Source organism: Lepisma saccharinum, chromosome 30 (assembly GCF_977018435.1).
Source record: "Lepisma saccharinum chromosome 30, izLepSacc3.1, whole genome shotgun sequence".
Taxonomy (NCBI): Eukaryota; Metazoa; Arthropoda; class Insecta; order Zygentoma; family Lepismatidae; genus Lepisma; species Lepisma saccharinum.
The window spans coordinates 5,700,628-5,719,389 of NC_139258.1; the positions used below are offsets into that span (position 1 = coordinate 5,700,628).

The 18,762-nt window shown below is 38.1% G+C and overlaps 1 protein-coding gene across 3 annotated transcripts in view; it reads right to left on the reverse strand.

The window, feature by feature from the left end:
• sha (shavenoid) overlaps positions 1 to 18,762 on the reverse strand; it is a 509,126-nt gene that overhangs the window by 233,071 nt on the left and 257,293 nt on the right. For all 3 annotated transcript variants that reach the window (XM_083115602.1, XM_083115603.1, XM_083115601.1), the window contains exon 2: positions 9,552 to 9,600. The gene's annotated coding sequence lies outside the window, so the exon portion shown is untranslated. The remainder of the gene's footprint in view (positions 1 to 9,551; positions 9,601 to 18,762) is intronic.

Sequence of the window (18,762 nt, forward strand, 5' to 3'; positions counted from 1 at the left end):
ACGGTAAAAATAAATAGCTGCCATTCGTCAAATGTTGTATTTTTGTTTTTGTTACCCATTTTTCTCGTACTTCAGTCAGGGAGCAATGCAGCTACTGGTAACAAATGTAGTCAGGAAGTAGCATCAATTGTTCCTTCCCCGCACTGTAGTTGACCAGTAAAAAAAAACGATGTAAAGCCTCGTTTCTATTACCACAAATTTGCCGCGCAACATGACGCGCGGCATGCGACGCTGCATGTGCCAAGCATTTGTTGAAATGGAAATTGTCTGCAACATGCCGCGGCGCAAGTGCCGGGGACAAAATTGCCCCAACAATTAAGACGCACAACATGCGCCGCGGACAATGGAAACAGCCTGCAGCAAGTTCCTGGGGCATGCGCACTAGAGTAGAAACAGACGACGCGACTACAATCTGTGGTCCAACAAGATTTAATAACAATGCAAAATCACTTACAGTCATTCTTACAAAGTTTTCGTATCCACTTTGAAGACGTAAGTCTCTCATCAACGAGTTATATGCTCCTTCCGAATTTCTTTTCGCTAGAAAACTTCTAATCCACCATCTAGGTCGTTTTCGCCTCTTATTTTTACAAGTTCATGGTACGCGCCTGCCATAACCACAAAACCCGCCATAGTTGTATTGTTCATCTTTACACAAGTTAAATCACTACCAAATTATTACAATACAAGAGAAGAAACACTGACTACTCTAAAGCACAATGGAACAACGCTACACTCAAGTCCTGCACTCCGGTGCTGTTGTAGGCGTATTTTGCAGAAGTAGTTTTGAATTGGAAACAGTGCACTGAATGACGCGCAACATGCGCCTGCACATGTTGCGCGTCATGGGTCTGGAACTTGTCAGAATGGAAACGTAGCTTAACAGAAACAGAAGGCTTTCACGATTTGTCTGAATATTAAAGTGATCTCTTTTTTCACACCCAAACATAAATAACTATTTTCAAATATTTAAACGTAACAGGGGTGTAAGGGGTGACCTTCCACGTATTACATCCAATCCTCAACTTCATTCCACGTAGTACGCCCTGGACTGCTCTTTCCAGACTAACGAGACTCTGGCGACTGGCCCTATGGCCAGTATTATTCTGTGTGTTCTCCTGCTTTCTGTCATATGCGCTGAGTGCCTCTTTACAGCCTCAGCTTTTAACCTAAGTCAGAATATTTTAATATTTCAGTTATGCGACATTACAGTTATGTTATTTGTTATGGTAAGGGGCTGCACCCCGTATAACGTGGCGGGTGCAAAATAGCCTAAGTGCTGACGCACCCAAATTTTTTAAAAAAAAGTTACATATAACTTTAAGAAATGCGTATAAATATTTCACCATCGTTTATATTTATGTACATGTTGTTAATTTTCAAATATTGTGAAGGAATGCAGCAAGATGCTACGTATTTGATTACTAATGTGAGCCACTGTATATGTTATGTTTTTATTTCATGAACAATGTATGGTCAAACATTATTTTGCAGAGCTCCGTGGCGGAGTGGTTAGCACAGTGCAATACGACGCCACAGGTTCCGAGTTCGGATCACAGCCTGTGCATTATTTTCTTTGTGATGTCCTTTCATCAATTTTGCCATTTCATCACCCATCCTCGTCTTCGCGATTAGCCAAAACTGGCATAAAACCAAATTTAAATATAACAAATCAAAATCAAACAATACTTGGCATGACAAGAATGGATAGGTTATTTTGAAGCTGCTGTTATTAAAAGCAAATTGTATGTAGCTTTCCTAGACAGAAGTTTCACACAGAGAAACTGATTGATTGGATAACGGCTGCGGATTCCTACTCGAGCAGAAAATATATATATTTCCATTTATTACTTACAACAATAGCAGACTGATTTCCTGCTAAATCAAAGAAAACTTGCATTCACAGTTACAAATTGACGTGTTGAATGAACTTAACTACAGATTTCTCTCACTCCAATTCTGATTAATCGAACAGCACACCACAACGTGGGTCATTATATATTTCCAGCTTACTCTCGAGTTCCTCAACTAAAAATAAATTGACTGCGAGACAAAAACTCCTCTCCGATAACACATTATATGCAGATTGTACGTAAGTTGAAATTCCATCATAATAATAATTTGAATTCTTCAAGTAGTAGCTACAAATATAATTTTTCATACATATTTTCTTAGCAAAATATGAAGTTCCTCACTTCACAAGGATAACATATACACAGTATTTCACAAGAGTTTTTAGTTCGAGCTAGTCGTAGGCCTAATATGAATATAAACGTCACTTCATTACTTAGTTAAAAAAAAAAGTGCCAGGCAATCAGAATTCAAGGGTATGCCTGAAACTATTTGTAGTATCTCATGTATAAAGGGGGCTTTTTAAGTAAAATGAAGGATACATACCACATGCTTTGGTCAATTCAGAGTAGTAGAAACGTAATTATACTGCATGTTGCAACTGAAACCGTAGCCTCGAAGGCCGAAGTCGTTTAGTAATCCATTCATACACTCGGTACGTACCAAACATTTCAAGTTCGAGTAGACATCTGGGCATGGCTGTTTTTTTTTATAACATCCCTTCATAGATTTAATATGATCATCATTCATCTTCATAGTCGCGATTATCTACAAGTGGCAGAAAAGCGATATAAAACATGAATAATACAAAAGTATAACAAACAAAAGAGGATAAAAGGATGAACTGAGTTTGAGTTAATTATAGGAAGTTTTATAAAATTACTGTTTCTTGAATAATCTTGTCCTTTGTTCCGATTGTATTTCTCAGTCACACGTTGCTCAATATCCATGTCGACTGCCGTTCTTGCGTTCTTGAAAATTACTTTCTTGTCTGTCTATGACCTTCTTTCAAACGTGGTAGGTAGGCGGGCATTCTGTCTGTTTCTACACCAAAAAGTTTAATGCACCTCCTGTCCAAGAAGACAAGAATTACTGAAAGTAATTTTCAAAATTGTAAGCGGATGAGGGCCCTTGTAAATGATAAAATATACTGTCATTTTATTCGCTTAGTTTTAAGAATCACTTTCCATACAATTCTTGCCTTCTTGAGAGTCCAATGGCCCTGTCTAGCTACAGACCAGTTGCACAAACGCGGTTTCGTTTGTTTCGTACAACAATTCCATCTAACATTTCGTTTCTACGCATTTTCTACTTGCCAAAAGTGCCTTTCATATCGCCCCAAGGCGTTGTCTACTCGGATGCTTCGTGATCGAAAGTCACGTGTACAAAGTTTCAGGATTCAGATTTTCCGATTTTGCGTGGTGCTGCTGCTATCAGTTCGGTTCGCCTTCTCAAGGTCGCGCAACAAGCAATTATTTTTGGTCTTCCGATAGGAGAAAGCTTGCCTCTCGCTTAGGTGGACGAACGATTGGCACGGATGATTTTTTGGCTCGACCATGGTTGGTCCTTTATGTTTCGTCCTTCAGCAACTTAATCTAAGCACGAATCATTCTCATCGCCAAACAACTGTATTTTTTTAAAAAAAAAAATGATGTAACACATGTAAACAGAGAGAGAGAGAGAGAGAGAGAGAGAGAGAGAGAGAGAGAGAGAGAGAGAGAGAGAGAGAGAGAGAGAGAGAGAGAGAGAGAGAGAGAGAGAGAGAGATGAGATAGATAGATATAAACGTTTTCCCTCAACAAACGTTTGCTTTGCTATCGTATAAAGTGAACGTACATGTTAAAATTCATCTTGCATAAATAATCAAATTAGAACAAATTCACATAAAGCGATTAAGTATGCAGAAAAGAAATATATTTGTGATAAATACATAGTTAATAAGTAAATTCCAATAACCAGAACTTTTGTCACGCCGAATCTTGTTTACGGATGTTTTCAAACGTTTTGTTTTACAATTTAATTTTTTCACTGACATCCAAAACGAAAATACGTATTATAACTTAGTGACTTTCAAGGGGTCAAAGTACTGTAATGTTAGTATGCTGCCGATCATAATTATGAGGCTTCTTCGAAAACGCCTTCGATAACGGTATTTGCTATTCGTAACGGATATGTGTATCACTTTTTCGAAACAGACTTTTGTGGAGGAAAAGAACTGTAACGTTACAAAAGTAACGAGCACAATTATACGAGAGACCTATGTTATTCTCTCCGGAACACGGCATCGGACACGGTATTGCACATCGGAACGTCTGTATCATACCAGCTATAAATAACATTGTTGCTTTGAGAAAAGGAGTGTAACGTTTTTACAACCGTGACCTCAATTAAGTTACTGGTTAATTGTAACGTTACTATCACTTTCCACACACACTAAAGTTACTAGTCAATACGTGACGAACCTCTTTCTTACCCTGTAACGTTACTGGGTGCCGGCAATGGATGTAACGTTAAAGTGTCACGTGAAGACCTACTCCTTTAGAGATCAGTTATGGTTCGGTACCGTTATGCACACCTGTAACGTAATGTTCATATACCTGAGGTAACGTTTCTGTTCACGAAAAAAGTTATTCTGTTTCTGGTTGTAACGTAACGGAAACCGTAATTGAAAATACCGTTCCATTTCGTTACGTTACGACTCCCTGGTTATTTCCAAATCATTTTAAATAGGGTCTAAGTTCCGTATTGAAATGAAACAATACGCAACTTGGGCAGAATTTAAATCGCGGACCTTCAATAACCCTGGTTCAATCGTTAACGCATAAGGAACACATTGTAACGTTTGTATACAGGTATATGTGTATGTGAATAATTAATTTTGGAAGCGATGTTGACGTTCTAGAAGAGGACTGCCATAAGTTCTGATCTCCTAATTAAATATAATAAACATGAACTATGAAATTCGAAAAACAACTGATTCTTATATTGAGATCTCGAGTTAGTGTCTTCCATTTATTGTACAATGGAGAGCCAATAAGTAACTTTAATATATTTTTTTAATTAACAGAATATGTACTATAGAAAATGTACTTCATTACTTTTCAACATAGTGTCCATCACGTACAGTCATGAAAAATAATACTTCCCCATAGAGTCTTATGGGGGAAGTATTTGTTTCCACCACTGTACATTACGGGAAGGAAATTATTTGTATTTTCACATTTTCCATAGTTTTCCTGCAGATTTTTCTGTCAGATTGAATATGTGAACGTATCACAAGAAGTAAAAAATAAGTGGATTGAGATCTGGGCGTCAACCCTTAACCGGGCAACCAGTGTCTCTCAGACACTGTTGCTTATATTTTTTTGTCACACTCCAAGCGATATTTCCTGCGAACATATTTTTTGATTTTCTATCTCTCTTTCTTTTTCCTCATTTCACAATATTTGACTTTGTTTGATAAAGAAGGTCAGGCGTAAAAAAATATTTTCCATTTCACTTACGTAAACGGGCAATCAGTGTCTGTCGGACACAGTGTGCAATTGATATGTAAAGAAGTCTACTTGAATATGTATTAACAAATGTTTAATAAAATATAAAGTATTTAGTAAGACATCACAAAATATTGTTAACGCTAAAATAGAAAAAATGAAAAATATATGGGCAAATAAAACAATTTCCTCAAACTACCTTCCGGCCTAACATGTTTCATATACAGGGTGGGCACAAAGTCACTTCCCCAAAACAAGATTTCTTCATTTATTGGGGAAGCGACTTTGTGCCCACCCTGTGCTATGCTGCAAAAATTACAACTTGCAATTACGATGATGATGATGAATACAAGAATTATGGACATAACAATGATGATTAGGTTAAATATCATGCTACTCGCTTGTTTCCAAAGCGATAAAACCTAAAAATCTCGCATTAGAAGGGTAAGATCCATTTAAAACAATGCCCGGACACGTTACAAAAATAGCTTACCCGGTAAGAGCCACTTAGAAACCACGATGAGCGATCCAGAGAACTATTGATGGAACAATTAAAGCTTAAAAGCTATAAATGTAAAATACTTCTGTAACACCCTGTAGCCTCTTCACATTATTAAGTCTGTAGTATTTGTTCGCACACAGACGGTTGTATTTCTTTTCTTTGCATTACATGTGTTGAACTTTGGTTGGCTGCAATTTGCATTTCATTGTTCGGCCGAGGTGAAATACCAAAGCAGTCAGAACTTAACGGAAATTCCCGATGCCGCAATTACAAGCAGATGTCGGGTCCATTAAAAAGAGAGGTAGCCTTCAGGTGCTTTAATGTCGAATCATGGCTGGATGCGTCATGTGGCAGTTGTCGTGAACTAATCGCGAAGCTGCAACAGACCTCCCAGCTAGAAGCCAATTCCTCGAACAACCCGCGCCGAGGTGAACACATCGAATTCACCAACATGAGAGGTTGACTGCAGAAAGATGAATATCTGGTTTGAAAAGAAGTTCCTCACTCTAACCAAAGCTAAGATTTAGGTTTAATAATAATAATAGTTTAAGTGTTGAGCACAGTATAAAACCTAATACAGCACTAAGTCATGTGAAAAAAGTACAAAGTTACACGGATAAAATACACAAGCTGTAGAATAACATAGTGAGAACAGCATATTTGCACATCAAGTTACAGTTTTCAAAGAGATCTATACTTGCGTGCACATCACACTTTTGACAGAAAAAAAAATAAGAAGAAAAGATAATAAAAGAAGTATGAAGTATGTTGTTCCAGTTGGATAGGCGAATGCAGAGTTCACTAGCGCCTCCTAGCGGTTGGAAGAAAAAGTAAGAACAAGTGAACATTTTATGTAAAAAGAGTGAGGTTTGTCTATTTCTTTGCACGCAAGTTTATTATATCTCTGATACTAATAATTGTTTATTGTTATATTGTGCAAATAACTGTGTATTGTTCTAATAATAATATTTAATTAAGTTAACCAGATAACACTGTCAAAATTGGTTATACGAAATTATAAAATTGAATACATAATTATAAAATAAAGCAGTGGATCCTACAATCTTATACATGATCATAAATTCAAATTGTAGATTTCAACAAGATCAGCTACTAAACCTATGGCCTTATTTAGACATGTAAGAATTGAGCTAAACCTATGGGAATATCTGGAAATTTTATAAGCTACTATCTGATTGGCCGGCGTTGCCCAGGTATTTATTTATCCCAATCTTCTATTAGACAGGAAAATAATGAATTGTAACTGTAGTATAAAATGAACTTGGAATTGAACGGCATTGGGAGTTTCACTATTCATCATAGCGTCCCCGAAAACTATGGATTCCATACTAGTATCGGTCGTTTTTTTATTATTTTTACATGTCACCCCCTCCCTTAGGGGTGTCATACCCCCACAATATTCCTTTCAAGATTGCAAGTGATATGTGTACCACGTTTGGTTGAAATCGCTCCAGGCGTTCGAGAGTTATGCCGGAAGAAACACACACATCCATTTTTATATTAGAAATAATCTAGATTAGATATTATTCAAAAAATATTCACTGTCAACTTGGAAAGTTAAGATCTTCTCTACAAAATTTATCCTTTTCATTTTTCTTCTCAGGTAAACATATTCAACTGTGTTAACCATTCACAGTAATGTTGGTCATAGTATAATAACAACAAAAATTGCTTAATTCCAAAGCTCGACTTGTGTTGAGAATAGCGACCAAACACAGTGTGTCTCGCTTTGAAAAATTCACGGGGGGAGGTGGGTGTAACGTGTGGCCCTTCAACGTAGTACACCAAATTGTCAACCTCACTTCCAAGTAGTACACCCTGGACTGCAGACTAGTATAATCCTCTGTACGACTGTGTGTGTTGTCCTGCGTTTTGACCTTATGCATGCTGAGTGCACCTTCACAGCCTCAGTTTGTAACCCAGGTAAGAATATTTTAGTCAGACATAACAGTTAAGATACATTACCTATATTTTAGTTATGACAAGGGGCTGCACCTCGTACAATCAACGACGTTAGAAATAACGTGTGTTTTATACAGCGTATATTGATACAATTGAAGGTTGAATTGTATCATCTGCATATAGCTATGCTGAATAAAGAAACAAACTGCCGGAGCATTAAGTGAGGTGAGTGTTCAATGAGACGGGTGCAAAATGCTGACCCACCCAAAATTACAAATTCTATCTATCTGTTCAAGGGGGGGAGGGGGATTTTCCTTAAAACAATATAAATTTCGACATGTATATTTTTCTAAAATATTTGTAAAAAAAAAAATAATTGTTGAAACCTTCCAGGCGGTGAATGATGAAGAGAAAACTAGGTGATTTCCGTATATGCTTCCGGGTTTGAGTTCAATCCCTAAAGATGAGAGTGACGTTATCACTCGAAAGCTCCGAAGCCTCTCCGGAAATCAGCTGGTTCATATGCCGAGAAAAACTCTTCATATTGAAAAAAAAAAAAATGTTTTCACCTTGGCGCCATACAGAAATATGTGCGATGAGGGGGTAACAGGAAAATTATTTCCTCAGGTATTTAGTATATTTACATGTTCCAAATCACTGTTGCTGCTATGCATAGGCGTAACTTGACGGGGGCAAGGGAAGACACATGCCCCCTCAAAATTCTTAGGTTTAATAAATTTAACAAGTCATGGGAACTGGAGGAGCAAGTAATGAAGAGTATCTTCCTCCTCAAAATTAGGTCCAAAGTATGATCCTTCCTCCTCAAAATTAGGTCCAAAGTATGATCCTTCCTCCTCAAAATTAGGTCCAAAGTATGATCCTTCCTCCTCAAAATTAGGTCCAAAGTATGATCCTTCCTCCTCAAAATTAGGTCCAAAGTATGATCCTTCCTCCTCAAAATTAGGTCCCAAGTCTGATCCTTCCCTCTCAAATTTAAGTCCCAAGTCTGATCCTCCCCTCTCAAATTTAAGTCCCAAGTCTGATCCTCCCCTCTCAAATTTAAGTCCCAAGTCTGATTCTTCCCTCTCAAATTTAAGTCCCAAGTCTAATTCTGCACCTCAAATTTAAGTCCCAAGTCTGATTCTGCACCTCAAATTTAAGTCCCAATTCTGATTCTGCACCTCAAATTTAAGTCCCAAGTCTGATCCTCCCCTCTCAAATTTAAGTCCCAAGTCTGATTCTTCCCTCTCAAATTTAAGTCCCAAGTCTAATTCTGCACCTCAAATTTAAGTCCCAAGTCTGATTCTGCACCTCAAATTTAAGTCCCAATTCTGATTCTGCACCTCAAAATTAGGACCCAAGTCCGATTCTGACATGAAAATTAGGCCCCAAGTCCGATTCTGACATCAAAATTAGGCGCCAAAGTTTGATTTACCCCCTCAAAATTAGGCCCCGTGCTGCTATTTGCACCATATTGTGATCACCAAAGCCAAGAAAAGCGACTTTCAGTTAGATGATGCTGTCCTAATTAAATACTTCATGGAAATTGTGACATGATCTGTGGGGACGCGCCACTGGCCTTAGGGGGAGATGGGAACCCTTGAGATACCCTGTATCATTTGACAGGCAATTAGCCACGTAATTTTATACTTAATTTTGGTGTAATATAAGTTTCGTGAAAACTAGAGCAGCACGCCCTTTGAAACTAATAATAATAATTTCTTTCTATTTTTATTTGTAAACTAGTACGCTTGTCAAGATGAGAGAAAAATATATTACTGTACCTTAGAGATCTTGCCCAAGTTGAACTGCCAAACTGCTCAACAGATGTCACTGTAAAGTAAATGGATAATTGTCAGAAACATATGAGACTCGGACACATGGAATAAGTGTTAATAACATGAAGTACCAAGTATTTAAAGGATTACATCTCAGATTATTTAACTTTTTATCGATTAATTTATGTTGCTAGCTAGTCATTAAAAAAGCTTACACGTGGTCATATCTCAGGCTTGAATTTGATGTTCACTGTTCTTCAGTATTGTAACAGACAGAAGTAATACTGCTTTCAAAATTTTCCAGAACGTCAAATTTATATTTAGACCCCCTCACAGAGCAAAACAGAAACAAAGAAACGTGATGAAATTATATATATAGCATTAGAGCAATGTCTTATATAGATTAGTACCAGACATACCTGAATCGAACAACGGATTTCTGGAATCGTAAATATTCCATACTTTGGCCCATAAGAATGAATGTTCATTGTTACATTTAGCATTATTATTGATGTATTACTTGTAGTGCGTTTACACTGAAAGCCAGTAATTTGGCGTTTACATATCTACGTGTTATCAATCATCATGGGCTTGAACATTGAACATATACCAGTTTTGATAGCAAAGGTCAATTTGATTGTTAACAACTATATATTACTCGTACAGTGGGGTCTATAAGTATTACCATGCAAATTGTCCATCGATATGTTCGTGCACTTTATTTGACTCAATAAGAGCTTCAAGAATTAAAAGAAAACTTATAATAAGCTGTTGACAATTTCTGCACAGCATACATAAAAATCCATCTCTTAAAAACACACAGGACGTGAGAGAAAAATTAATGAAGATAGTAATGGACAATTTGCACGGTAATACTCATGGAAGTAGTTTGGGGTGTTGTTGCTTTCCAAAGATACAGCACTCCGAAGTTACTCATGTTTCACTTTTCATGAAAAATGGACCGTATGACCTTGAACTTTGACATTTTCTACAGGGAAATTTTTTTCAGGGTCTCAAAGTAGCAGAATATTCATTTCCCATGACCTACTTCAACATATAAAAAAATCAAGCCAAACAAAAAATACAACTATTTCACACTCTTCGAATTTCAAAATAATGTCTTTTAACCTGGTTGGCTATTCAACCAAATTTTAAGCAGCTCATGATAATTCAGCAAGAGGAAGATACCAAGATGCTAAAGTAAGAAATTGACAGACCTGACATTGATGTTGATTAAGTTATTCCATCAGTTACAACCTCGAGACAATCCTCAATGCACCAGTCACGTTCAGACTTCCGTTGCCGAAGCAAAAACCCATCAGCAAGAATCACCGAACATTGAACCTCGCGCCGACCTTGCAGCGAAAGAAATTGGTCACCTTCAACACCTGCCTGCTCTTCAGTCACAACACTAATTTATTTCCACCTCCGAAGTGCTAGTTCGCGTGATGAGCGATACTCATGGATGAATACCTCTGCTCTGAAAGCATTCCTCTTTCAGTCAGCCTCTGAAATAGCTGCTCTGAATTTCAGATTAGCCTCTTCCCAGCACAAGGAGTTGCTGCAATTGCGAAGCAAAAGTAAGAGAGCAAGGTATTAAAATGTCGAAGAAGCGAAGGTTGCCTTGACCGACGGCAGCCCCACCGCCGGCAGTGATAGAACCTTTTACTCATAAGTAGGGGTCGGAAGTAGATAAAAAAAATCATCTTTTTTACCCCTTGAAGGCAATGCTAAACCTCACAGTAGTCAGTTTTTCTTTAGTAAGGTCCAGAAAACATTGTTTCTAGTTTGCATTTCCGATCTTTTTTAGGCCTTTAAGTCATTTCAGTATTTTTTGCCTTTTTCTTACATTTTTTTATCAATTTTAGCGTTTCTTTTTGCTCCTTTCCTGTTTCGTGATTAAATCAATTTCCTACCATAAGCATAAATTTCCTAGCATGGCCATTCAAACAAAATTACAATATTATTTCTAACTGAAATCTTTGGCAATGGTAGATTTATTTCTCCTCCAGAAAACTTACTTCGGGTGAAGCCTAAAGTAAAATTAGTCACAACAGTAAAAAACTGTATAATCTGATGTACGCGAAACAATTGTATTTTCAGATACTGACCAACTCTGAAAGGAGGTGAATGATTTTTACAGAAAAACCTTGAGGTGTATATTTTTATGTGACCTTGAAGTATAAATAAAGAACATTATATTAGCACTGAATTTCTTTCACTTCAATAGTTTAAACCACCGAACCACGGGTTTTATCGAATTCAACAATTCTCTTGTAAATTATGAAAAATCAAGCTTTTATTTTAAGCGCGAACATTACTTTAAAGTCATTTTTAAGTAATTTTAAGGTCATTCTACAGGTCTGTTTTGAGATTTTTAAACTTTTTTAAAGATGCATCAGCTTCCGAAGTCTACTCATAAAGCTTGCTTCAAGAGGGAAGCAAAAAAATAGATCTGGTAGCAAAGATATTAAAATGTTGAAGAAGGGAAGGTTTCCTTGACCGACCGCAGCACCACCGCCGGCGGTGATAAGAATCATGCAGCTTACGTGCGCTGCGTAAATCCAGGAAATCGAAATGGAAAGTAATTATTTATCTGTTCCGCTCGTGACTGAACGGTGAGCAATGATGGACTTGTTTGCTCCTTCTAGACATGACAATCAATAACCTGTCAAAAGTGCAGAATAAGGTAATTGTATGCTTCGGTTCGCTTGATGTTTCTTGCGATGAACGGACGACCAATGCATGTTTAACTCGTGCCCGATAAGAGAGCGAAGAAGAAGGCCAAATAATTATTGAACCTTTCACTCAAGCAGTATTTCACCTGTTGCTTTTCCTTCCACAGTTAATACGAAATTTGTTTTCTGTCCACGACCACACAAAAAGTAGCGTAACAGGGGAAGGGGGCGAGTTCATGTATCTTTTCCTGCATTAAACGTCCTTTCTTGCTATGAAAAACTGGACCAAAGGATATTATATCTCGCAGCTACCCACCTCCCTACGCAGTGTAAGAAAAGAACCATTTATTTTATTATCAGTTATTGGCATAAGACAGTGTAAAATACCTGGTTACTTCAATTAAACCAATAGATACAAGAGGTACAGTGGGATCCATGAGTATTACCGTGCAAATTGTCCATGACTATTTTCATTAATTTTTCTCTTACACCCTATGTGTTCTTAAGCGATGGATTTTTATGTATGCTGGTGCAGAAGTAGTCAACAGCTTGTTTTGAGTTTTATTTTAATTCTTGAAGCTCTTCTTGGGTCAAATAAGGTGCACGAACATGGTGATGGACAATTTGCAGGGTAATACTCATGGATCCCACTGTACGATGATCATTTTTGCAGGTTAACGAGGCTATAGACAATAACAATAGTAATAATCATTCGCAATGGGCTCATCTTATGTTTTCATGTTAAATTGTGCTATCGATCCCCCTTTTCTCATTCAAGTTTTTATACTCGTGCAATTGTCATCGTGATCAAGTACTGATGATATTCAATTTTTTTCACAAGGGTTTCTTTGTGCTTCACATACAAGTAATTGTTTGTCTAGGATTTATTATGAGTTTATATGACGCTGGTGCTGAGTTATCGTGACTTATGGATTTGATTTTGACATAAAAATATCTAAAACTTCCGAAAGTACTGAAATTATATATATTCTATACAAAGTACAAATAAAAATCGTGTTCAAATATTTCAATCAAAAATGTTAATAGTTGAATTACAGAATGAAATCTTGTAATGAAAAGATTATTTCAAATGAAATAATAATTATAAGAAGTCAACAAAAGAGAATCACGATAAAGTATATTTTTCGATAAGATTAAAAATTGTCACTGATAGATAAAGTGCTAGTTTAATGCTGAGCACACCCAGTTTTGTATAGTGGGATCCATGAGTATTACCGTGCAAATTGTCCATCACCATGTTCGAACACTTTATTTGACCCAATATGAGCATCAAGAATTAAAAGAAAACTCAAAACAAGCTGTTGACAACTTCTGCACCAGCATACATAAAAATCCATCGCTTAAAAACACATAGAATGTAAGAGAAAAATTAATGAAAATAGTCGTGGACAATTTGCCGAGCAATACTAGTGGATCCCACTGTACGTCGTACCAGTGGCACATCGGAAATAAAGGAGCCTAATATAAGAACTTAAGTGTCTTTCCATAATTCTTTCTTTTAAAAAAAAGTTCAATATGTTCTGTTTATTGCCCTTCGATAATGATACAATACATAGATTAATTGTTTTTTCATTACAATAATATTTTTATTGTGACTGTGTATGACCGACTTTGGAACAAAAATCTCGGGATGAAAAATTTTGGTTATTAGAGAATCGACGTAAATATAAATATGACCAAGAATAAGATACGAAAGCTGCCAAAATTTTGATCCTGAAAAGGTTGTTGCACCAGGATGTTTGGCTTTCAGTTTCGAAGGTGTTCAATTTTATGTTTCGTTACATTTCACGAATTGCAACCAAGACACGTTCAACCTGTCGGAACAGTGGAAGCTTGTACTGCACTGCACCTTCTATTAATACACTCGCACGTCTTCCCACGGAAGGGTTCGGTGACTAGCCAGTTTCAAACCTCCCATTCCATCAGACAGCTGCTCTTCGTCGAAACGGAACTGAGACAAACTTTTACCGCAAACCGCTAAGCGCTGCTGCATTTCAGGCGACCAAGTACCGTGGCTAATGTTTCTGACCGACAACGATAAACATTTCGTAAATAAGAGTATTACGCAGCTTAATAAGCAGAGAGCCATTGAGATTGAAAGTACTCCGGTTGTTCTGAGTCAACATCGTTGCTCTCAATGCAAACACGGCAGTTACATGACAATATCCGTTGCGTGGTTTTTACCGTGACGTCTGCTGTGTCGTGGACTGCTGCGTGCAGTACGCCAGGCGAGAATCGAATTCTAATGCGCAACTGGACGTTCTTCAGTCTGCAACTCTTATTCGCTTTTTGTTCCACAACTCGACAACAAATGAGAACCTAACAACCGTTTCTAATTGACCGGACAATACGAGGGAAAGCTTAGAAGTAATACAGTTCATTCCCCTTACAGGAACATTGAGGCGTGACCTTTTTTGCCGCGTGCATCCTTAAAAGTAAAAAAAAATGGCGTACATTCCTTCGATAGACGAAGTTGACCTTCGGTTTCAAGCAGTGTGTATACTCTGTCCAGGGAACCTCTGAAGCGAGCGAACAAAAGCATGTGTCTGTGCAAGTAGTCATTCGAGAGGGTTCGTCCAATGAACTTGTGAGAGTTCAGCTACGAGCAGCGTGCACTGCTTTGCTCCGCCAACTCGCTTTCTCCCCTTATCATCCGTTATGTGCGTCCTTGCTACACAAATTTCACAGTATACTCAAGAAATGTACGATTTTTCAATTTCTTGGAAAGATAAATAGGCTGCTCATTGTCATCATTTCTATATACAATTTACAATAACTAAAAGAAACAAATTATGTAAACTAAACATTCGACGACCTCCGTTGAGTGTAGCTAGCGAGGCGGGCTACGATCCAAGAGGCCCTGCGATCGAATCTCTGTTTTGTCATAGCTATGGTGTCTATCAATTTCATCATATCATCAGCAGACATTCTCATCTTCGTGATTAACTAAAAGTTGAAGAAAAGTGAAGTAAAATTAATTAACAAGATTAACATGCAAAGGAGTAAATTGTACAATCTTATACATTTCTTCATTTACTTGTAACGACATATTACTGTTTTATAAGCCAGCATTAACAACTATTAAAATTATCTTTTTGATATTTCTTATTAATATGTTAGAGTTGGTTGCATAAGTATTCCCAAGCAAATTGTCCATCACTTCGTAATCGGTTGCAAAACAAAATAATGAATAACACAATTTGAGTTGTGAAAATATAATACGTTTTTATTCTTTTTAATAATAATAATGGGTGAAAAATTTAATAACTTAGATATCCTCCGAGTATATAGGACGCGTCAACGATTACAGATTTCTAAAATCGACGATGAACTCAATAGTGAAAACCTTAATTATGAAATTAAAGTTTCTATGGTATAGTGTCAACCGTTGATAAAACAATGTTAGTGATTATTACAGTATTATTATTGCATCTTACGTTACATGACTGGAGTTAATTCTAGGTAATTTTTCTCATCCTCTCAGCCATGTAAATAATGTTACAACATGCAATTATTTATACATAACTTTGTAACAAGGCACGCATATTTTAGGTCACATAAAAAGAATGTAATTATCATCGGTATTGTCACACATGCGCTCAACATAATGATACTTTTCCTTCTTGCAATCATACCGAAACTTACGTTTCTCCTTCAACAAAACATATTTTTTCAGTACGAATTCTGAGGCCGATTCGAAAAGTTCCTTAGTTCATTCCGTAAGCTACCAATTTGAAGCCGATTGGTTGAGCGTGTTGGGGATTCGACTCTGCAATCTCGAACTCACCGTCGTGAGGATATTGGGGAGCTACGAATGAGTAGCATGCCTACAAAAACGACTGGAGGTTCGTCGTGTTGACCACACGTCACCCCGTAACTTATTGGACGAACGCGCACCTCTGCAGCGGCATGTGGCAATGAGTCGGTAGGTAGGCCTTGGCCCTCAAGGGGTGACCCACGTAGTACACCCTGGACTGCATTTTGCAGACTAACGACGCTCTGGCGTCTGTAGGGCTAATAAAATTCTGTAGGGCTGTGTGTGTTGTCCTTGAGTGCCCGTCTACAGCCTCGGTTTTTAACCAAAGTCAGAATATTTTAATATTTTAGCTACAGGACATTGGAGTTATGTTCTTTTAGTTCTGGGAAAGGGCTGGATCCCGTATCATGTGACGGGTGCAAAATAGTCTCACCCAAAATTTTAAATTCAAACAAACAAATTCAGCGTAAATAAATTAACTTCATTAACAACACAGGCCTCCCCGATGACGTAGTGGTAGCGTCGTCGCCTTGTAATCAAGGTGTCCCAGGTTCGATACCCGGTTCAGACACACACACAGAACACAAAGCGTGTCAATTGACTCGTATATTTCGATTTCAATAACACGTTAACATGCACAAACTGCAAATGATGCACCATTTAATGTGTCAAAATGCACATAGAAATGTATAATAGGGTATTTTTATCGGATGAAGTTCCGTGTGATGCACTAAAATGCATCAATTTAGAAGATAACAAAATTACACATTAAGCTTTGTCAATTGATGCATTAGAAGTGAAAGTTCGTTATCTTCGAAATGATCTTGCCTAATCTTCCAAATTGATACATTTTAGTGCATCACACGGAACTTCATCTGATAAAAATACCCTCTTTTACATTTCTATGTGTATTTTGACACATTAAATGTTGCATCATTTGCAGTTTGTGCATGTTAACGTGCTACTGAAATCAATATATATATATATATGTCAATTGACACGTTTTCTGTTCTGTGTGCATAGTGGTTAGGATCCCACTTTAAAACTGTAGGTCCAATCCCGATTAGCCTTACTGTGCATAAAGTGAACTTAAAACATCAAATCAATCAATCATATCATATAACAGTATACAAGTATTTTGCTTATTTAATTTTGGATTCAATAAATCGTTTGTGGGGGTCCGAACCCCTCTTAATCCTTCCTCTAAATTCCTCACGGATACACCACGATCCATCATCTACTTTGACTTGAAGCAGCATGGCGGAAGACTCAGGAAGAGAGATTCCCACTGGAAAGAACCTGCCAGCAATGTGCACGTGGGATAATGCAAAACGCGTCGGCTGTCAACGCAGAGATCCCGGGTTCTCGCGACGGACTGGCCAATCCCCCAGCTGATCCCCGGGCGACGTAATTACCAGGAACTGCCTGTAGCCTACGCTCTGCACCTGACGCCCAATTCAAGCCCATTGTGCTCAACGTGGAAGCGGAAGGACATCGCGAGATTTTATGACGGGAGAGAAACGCCTGGGAAAGAACAATCAAAAACGGACTTGCACTGCGGTGCCATCTTACAGAGCGATTCGACGGTTACAATTAACCGAGATGCATATTACTATTTATAAAGCCAGACTGACCAAAGACCAAACTTCAGGAAACCCAGACTTTTCGCCTACAGTTGTGGGAGTTTCAAGGAGGGGAAAAGCGGTGTTGCTACACACCTGATTCTTGTTCAGTCGTCAGTCGTACACGACACCTTTTGCTGTTAACATGCACCCTTCGCTCGCATTTCAGGGGGAGGCAGGGATCGGAGACCCATTCGCTTACTACGCGGCTGCAACCATGAGGCTTCGCCGTGCTTGACCTTGTTGAGGGTGCCACCAGGCGCGTCGCCTGATAATGTTCGCATGAGCACATCAATATTCATGTATAAGTCTTAAATTACGTACATATTACATGCACACACACACATACGTATATTTATTCGAAAAAAACTATGTTTGATGTACGAGTATATACACAGAATTTACTCTGACACTACTTCCTTCATGTCGATAACTCCTCTACATAGTTGGAAACACTGACCCCACGGTGTTCCACGGAGGGCGTTGAACACAATTGCTGTGCGTGTTGCATAGAGCTGACAGCTAAGGGGCTGTTGGCCACTATACCCCGAAGATGTTCAATTCTCTGTGCGAACACTCATGCAAGCGGAAATACTTCTTACATTCGGCACCAGAGTGCAGCATATACAACGCATGTCTAGGGGGACTCGAAAATGTCTGTGCTATATAGTTGCAAATTTTAGCGACAATTCGCTACACCTGGCGGATTTTAAGGGGAAGAGGGACAATTTCCCCTAGGTCCTTCTTGCATTACTTCAAATATAGCGTGCTTTAGGGGGAAAATTGTTGAAAATAAATCGAACTGTTATTCTTACTTTTTCAATTGAAGATGAAGTTACAAGTGGGAGTAGTAAATCTGCATTCAGTACAAGAACATTATTGTGAACACTCATATGCGAACCGCACGCGACGCCACTGGATGCCACCTGTTTCGAAAGCGACTCAAAACGAAAAAAAATTGGCAACGCAGAATACCACGAGAATTCCCCCTCACCACGCCAACTGGACAAAGCCGATTGGTTCAGCGGTTCATGTGACCCTCATTGGAAAAGATAAAAATAGAATTTTGAAGATTGCTCTTTCGCCGAACACGCTTTAGGCGAACCGTATACCGTTCTTGAATCCAGACACAAGCTGTC